We start from the raw sequence: 6,456 nt of genomic DNA, 5'->3' as shown, positions 1-6,456 counted from the left end.
GGAAAAGTTGACAGAAGAAAGGTCATTCAAAAAAAGAGAGGGACAATGCTGGTGGTTCAGTGGATGAGAATCTGCCTGCCAATGCAGGCGACACGGGTTCGATCTCTGGTCTGGGAAGATCTCACATGTTGCGGAGCAACTAAGCCCGTGCACCACAACTACTGAGCCTGTGCTCTCGAGCCCGCGAGCCACAACTACTGAAGCCCGTGCGCCTAGAGCCCGTGCTCCACAAGAGAAGGCAACGCAATGAGAAGCCTGCACACCACAACGAAGACCCAACACAGCCAAAAATAAATAAAATTAAATCTTTTAAAAAAAAAGAGAGAGAGAGAAAAAAGAAAGAATCCTCTATTGCTGACTCCTTGATGAACAAAGACGGTTATGAATTCTAGGAAAAGTGTTTAATTGGCAACCAGACAATTGCATAAACATTGATTCATTAATTTCTATTTATGAAGAGAAAATATTCATTTAATTGCAAAGTTAGGAAAGTAAACTTTCACCCTTTATAAATATTAATTTTCAAAATACTTAGAAAATTATTCGCATCGATTTGGCAGATTTGCTTTGGACTATCTGGGAAATTTCATGCTGAAACAAAATACACATTTTTATTAGGTGGAGGCTAATACACTGATAGATGAATTGGAGAAAATTCTCAGTTATTTAAGGCTCTTTTTATTTAAAATTCAGGGAGGCAAAGAGAAGCAGCCAGTAAGTGTTAGCAACTGTGAATTTAAAACACATTTTATTAGCAAATTAGTCTTTCTACACTTATCTTTATGCTTATTATTCCTAGAATAAATGAACCCACATATTGTAAGTAATGTCAATATCTTTTTTTTTTTTTTTTTTTTTTGAGGTACGCGGGCCTCTCACTGTTGTGGCCTCTCCCGCTGCGGAGCACAGGCTCCTGACGCACAGGCTCAGCGGCCATAGTCACGGGCCCAGCCGCTCCGCGGCCTGTGGGTTCTTCCCGGACCAGGTCACAAACCCGTTTCCCCTGCTTCGGCAGGCGGACTCTCAACCACTGCGCCACCAGGGAAGCCCTTGATATCTTTTTTATAATCATACACTGTTACCTGTTTGTTAGCCAATACTATAGTAATCACTTTGTTAGCATGCTAATAAATGTCTGATTGACTAGAGTTAACACTGTTTTACACTCATTATTAAAATTCAGGGACAAAACATCAGCATGCTTTTTTACTGTAATCTATTATAGCTGAATTAGCTTATGTGATTTGACATGGTACTGAATAATCTATTGCCCTCTGGAAAAAGTGTGCAGTTTAATAATTCTCTGCCATATATTTGTCCTGAGCATTGATCAAAGATAGTACTGTGATCTAATTCTTTTTAGATTTATCTAAAAATTACAATACTACAATGTACTAAATGAGTGAAATATAGAACCCATTTCTGTGTGTTGTTTAAGGACCAGTGTATGTTAAGAAATGATGGCTAGCGTTGGCATAGCTGACGAACATATTCATAAACACAAAGATATATGCAATGCCACATTTGCATGACATATGATCTCTTACCACCACAGAATGTATTTCTCATTATACTTTTATAAGCCTGTGGGGTTTCATTGTGTTTGTTTATTTTAGAGCATCCACATATTAACTTAATAGATTACAATGATATAAATCTATCTACCAGGGGTTTAAGTTCAATCCTATTTTATTTAAACTTGAACACTATATAAACACACATATAGGTTTGTTAACTAAGAATCACCACACTGAACACGTACAGGTAAGTATGGTTATTTTATGGTGAATTATATAAATGCAAATATGTATATATAGGTTATTCAGCATAAAATAACCATATATAGTATTTATATAGTCCTCTCTCTATATAAATATATTCCTCTATATTTATATGCATATAAATATATATTCCTCAAAATAATCATTAGATTGCTCTGATTATTATGCTCATTTGCCAAATGAGAAAAAAAAATTTTTTTTTCAAAGTAGTTTACCTAAATTCACCAGCCTGTAAGTTAAGTGACCAGAATTGGAATCTGGCTCTGTGTCACGTCAAAGCCTTATCACCCATCACTTATCACCTTATCACTACGCTAAACTGAGTAAAGACTGAGTTCATACATTTCCAACAAAAGCAAAGAAATACTGATCCTTTAGCTAGTCTTTGTGATCTTATCAAAGATATTAAGAGTAAAACATTGATTTCTGTAAGGAAATGACTGAAGGGTCTGGAGGATACCCACTGGGATTTTCACAGATCCCGAAGGTTCCTGGACCTGGTTGGAAAACTTGTTTTAGGCATCCATTAATTACCTTGATAGTTTCTTATTTTATTTGGATTTTGAAACCCAATGTTTAACAAAACAGCAATACTACGACTCTTTAATTTGCCAACATTTTTGAGAAAGGAAACAAGGATCATACTGGGTTGTTATTTTGTTCTTTTAATCATCCTCATATTCGTAGTGTCTAACACAGTGTTGAGCAGCAGGTACCCAAAAATTATCTGTTGAGGAAATTATAGATATTAGGAACAGGTGGCCTTTTAGAATCAATCGGTTAGTGCCATATGTTATTGTAATGTTTTGTCATTATCATTTGCTTTAAGTTGAGGGTAACTTCTAAGTTTCAAAATTTGAGAGACATTATGATTTTAAAGCAATCGTGCCATGTAATGGATTCCAAGATCCTATTAGATCCCTAAAGCATGCTCTAATTCTATATTTACACTGTGCAAATAACCACATTAATTCCTTTCACATTTTTATTTGTATTTCTCTCATATTTTGAATATCATTACCCATAGTAATGAAATAATGTAGAGATGTAAATGTGCACATGTGCAGGTGTAAAGTATGCACACATGCAGCCATGGCTGTGACAAAAATTAAAACTGGTATTCAATCCTAACAGGATATAAATATAATTATATATATTATATATAATATATCTCTATATATATGTAAACAGCATATATATATATACATCAATAAAGATTTACTTGTGATGTCTTTGCTAGATTAAACTAATACAGTTTTTACCTTAAATGTTTATGTATTTAATGTTTATCTTAAGCAATACTGTGCAATTTGTCAAGTCATGCAATTTAAAATGATGGTAGGTCCAAAAACTTTGCTGTTTAGTAATGTGTCATTTAAGTATTACCCTGATTCAGAAACTGAGCAGAATGCAGGATGGCAGGCAATATCTGTGCACATGCTAAGGTTAACATAGATTAAAATTAAAAGATTATCCACTAAATAAACTCAGGTATACTAACCCAATTATCCTTTTTTTTTTTTTGGTAAATATGTTTTAATGAAAACTAAGAGTAACAAAAATGTGTACTTACTTAGAATGTGTCCTGGAGATTGTACCAAAACAAAGAATAGACTGAGTACACAGTTCCACTCTGCTGTTATTCAAAATCCCACATAATGAGAAAAACCCAGAAAGCAAAGTAGGATGAGGGAGAGAAAGAGGGAGAAGTAGACCAGGAGGGTGTACCACTAGGAAAAGAGACCACACACACACACACACACACACACAAGCCCAAACATCTTCAAATGAGCGCTAGGGGCTTCCCTGGTGGCGCAGTGGTTGAGAATCCGCCTGCCGATGCAGGGGACACGGGTTCGTGCCCCAGTCCGGGAAGATCCCACATGCCGCGGAGCGGCTGGGCCCGTGCGCCGTGGCCGCTGAGCCTGCGCGTCCGGAGCCTGTGCTCCGCAATGGGAGAGGCCACAACGGTGAGAATCCCACGTACCGCAAAAAAAAAAAAAAAAAACATTGGGCAAATGAGCACTAAAACATTGGAGTACGCCATTAGCATACCAGACTTTTGGAGGAATTCCTGGAATTTAGAAAGGAGATTAGAAAGACCTATGAAGATAATGAAACAAACATAAGAAACCAGAGCCCCAAACTTGTGTATCGATCCTGTGCTAACGTTGTAGCGCTCAGGAGACCTCCTTGATCCTAATCCAGAGGCCACCTGACCATTCATCACCATAATTATTAGAGTAGATGGGCCACTGCTTCCTCATCTCTTCCCAGTTTATACAAAGCAGTTGCCACTAACAAGAGTTTGCTTTAAGCTTTTAATTTCCAATTGAAATAAAATAGAAAACTCAATTGATGGGTTGATTTGAGAAGTGGATAGAGCTATAAAAGGAACTAGTGAGCTCAAAAATGGATTTTTCCCCCAGGAATGCAGAAAATAAATATGTAACACAGTTATGATTTAATAATCCAGGAATATTGCAAAAAAAATTATTAATACTAAATTAAACCCTGAGAATGTCATCATAGGGTGAATGGTGGAGAAGGAACACATACATAGGATACAAGGACGGTGAAGGTATGTTATGGTCATTTTCTAAATAGATACTAATTTAAATTACCCTTCCAAAATTATAGTATAAACACATGTATTAAACAGTGGTGAGTAACTGTTAAACATGATACACGATGCTTAAAACTAGAAAAAATGGGAAAAGATAATTTGACCCAGTAAAATAAAATTAAAGAAACCCAAACAGATATCAGGCTAAAGACCATAGTATTAAAAACTTCGTATGCACCATTCATTCACCTCCTCAGACCCACCTGCTCTTCTCTCAGCCCCCTCTGTGATGACCGGCTTTGTAGTTGCAGACCAACTTCTACGGGTGTGACCACACAGCAGTCAACGCCCTTGCCTGGTGCCTCATTCCTGCCTCCTATTCCCAGCATTTTGTCTTTTGCATATAAGTGCAGGAAGCTAAGGATTTTTGCTCAGTGCCCATCTATGTGTAGCAAGAATACAGGGCAAGGGGGAATGAATATCCCATCAGCCAGAATTTTGAGTAGTGGGCAACAGGAGCGAGTGGATAAATTCTCACCCCATTCTCCCTAGGGCATACTGTTCTGAGTCAGACAGTTTCTGGAAGAGTGGTTCTGAAGGTCAAGCATCAGCTCAATAAGCATTCTCTACTGACTCCCTTCTTTCCTCCTCTTGACCTCACTGTTCTCCCTGGGATCACACTCTTTAATGTAGCAGAAGCACATAAGCCTTTGCTTCTGGGTCTCCTTTCTGGGGACCCCAAAGTAAGGAATGCTAACCAAGTTAGTAGGTACAACAAATACAAATAAGTTTTATTTCCTTATTATAAAACAAAGTCCCTAACATCAGGCAATAAATAAATAAATAATAAAAGAAAGAAAACAGATTAACAACAATCTCAAATCTAGCTAATGCTATATGAGCATGAGAGAGTTAAAAATATAACATAAAGTATGATAATAAAATAATAGAAAAAGTGTATAGGGCAAATTTTAACAACGAGAACCGCACATTGCACCAGCAATGTAAAACCAATTATAATAGCAGAAAACAAAATGATAAATGAGACAAGCTAAAAATATGTCTTACTGGTAAAAGTAAAGTCATGAAAGCTTTGATGCCTAAAATATATTATCAGGCTACATATATAAAACTAACCTGATAGGTTAGTTCTCCTGATAAGGAGAACTTATCCTTAAATGTTAGAGCCTTTAAGATACTTCATTCCAAATGTATTTGATGATGATACTATTGAATACATTCAAAATAAAGAGCAATAGTAAAATTCAAACAATTAACAATTTTATTTAATAGTTATATGTACAGAGAGAGAGACAGGAAGAGAGAGAGCTGCACTCTTATACTACATTTTTTTCAAATACTCATGAAAGGATATTTAAAAATTTCATGTAGTAGATCACAAATAAAATCAGAACAAATTATATAACAGAAATCCACATTCTCTGAACAAAATATTTAAAAAGTAAAATTAAAAAGGAATAGTCAAAAATAGCCATAAGAATAACAAATATCCTTTCCTTGGAAATTATAATATATTTAAAAATAACTCTTGTACTAGAAAGAATATGAAAACTGAAATTATAAAATATTATTATGCAAAAAATAATTATCAACATGTGATCTTCTTTTGGGTTCTCCAACATGCTGTGCTCATTCGCATCTCAGACCCTGGGCACTTGCTGTTTACTACCTTATCTGCATAACATTTTTCTCAATTCTCATCCAGGATAATCATACTACCTACCTGAAATGTTATTTGGGAGGATTAAATGGATTAATTTGTAGAAAGCATTTACAAAAGTGCTTAGTATCCTTGTAAAACTAAAAATCAATTTATAAGTGCTATCTAACTATTGTCGTTATTATCATCATCATCACTATTATTATGTTGTCTATTTATAGATACTATGCGTTTTATTTAATTAGCATGCATTTTAAAATTTCTTAAGTTTGAAATCAATGTAAGTCGTCTATGTTTACAAATTGCAGATGGCTTAGCTTTTGCATAGAGGGTAATCAATATGTTATTTGTGTGGAAATTGTTGCCTAAATTGCATAATTAGATACCACCATAATGCTTTCCCCCAGCCCTGTAAAGTGGTATCACTT

The sequence above is a fragment of the Lipotes vexillifer genome, unplaced genomic scaffold, assembly GCF_000442215.2.
Source record: "Lipotes vexillifer unplaced genomic scaffold, Lipotes_vexillifer_v1.1 scaffold3, whole genome shotgun sequence".
NCBI classification, from domain to species: Eukaryota; Metazoa; Chordata; class Mammalia; order Artiodactyla; family Lipotidae; genus Lipotes; species Lipotes vexillifer.
This window is presented reverse-complemented; position numbering follows the sequence as displayed.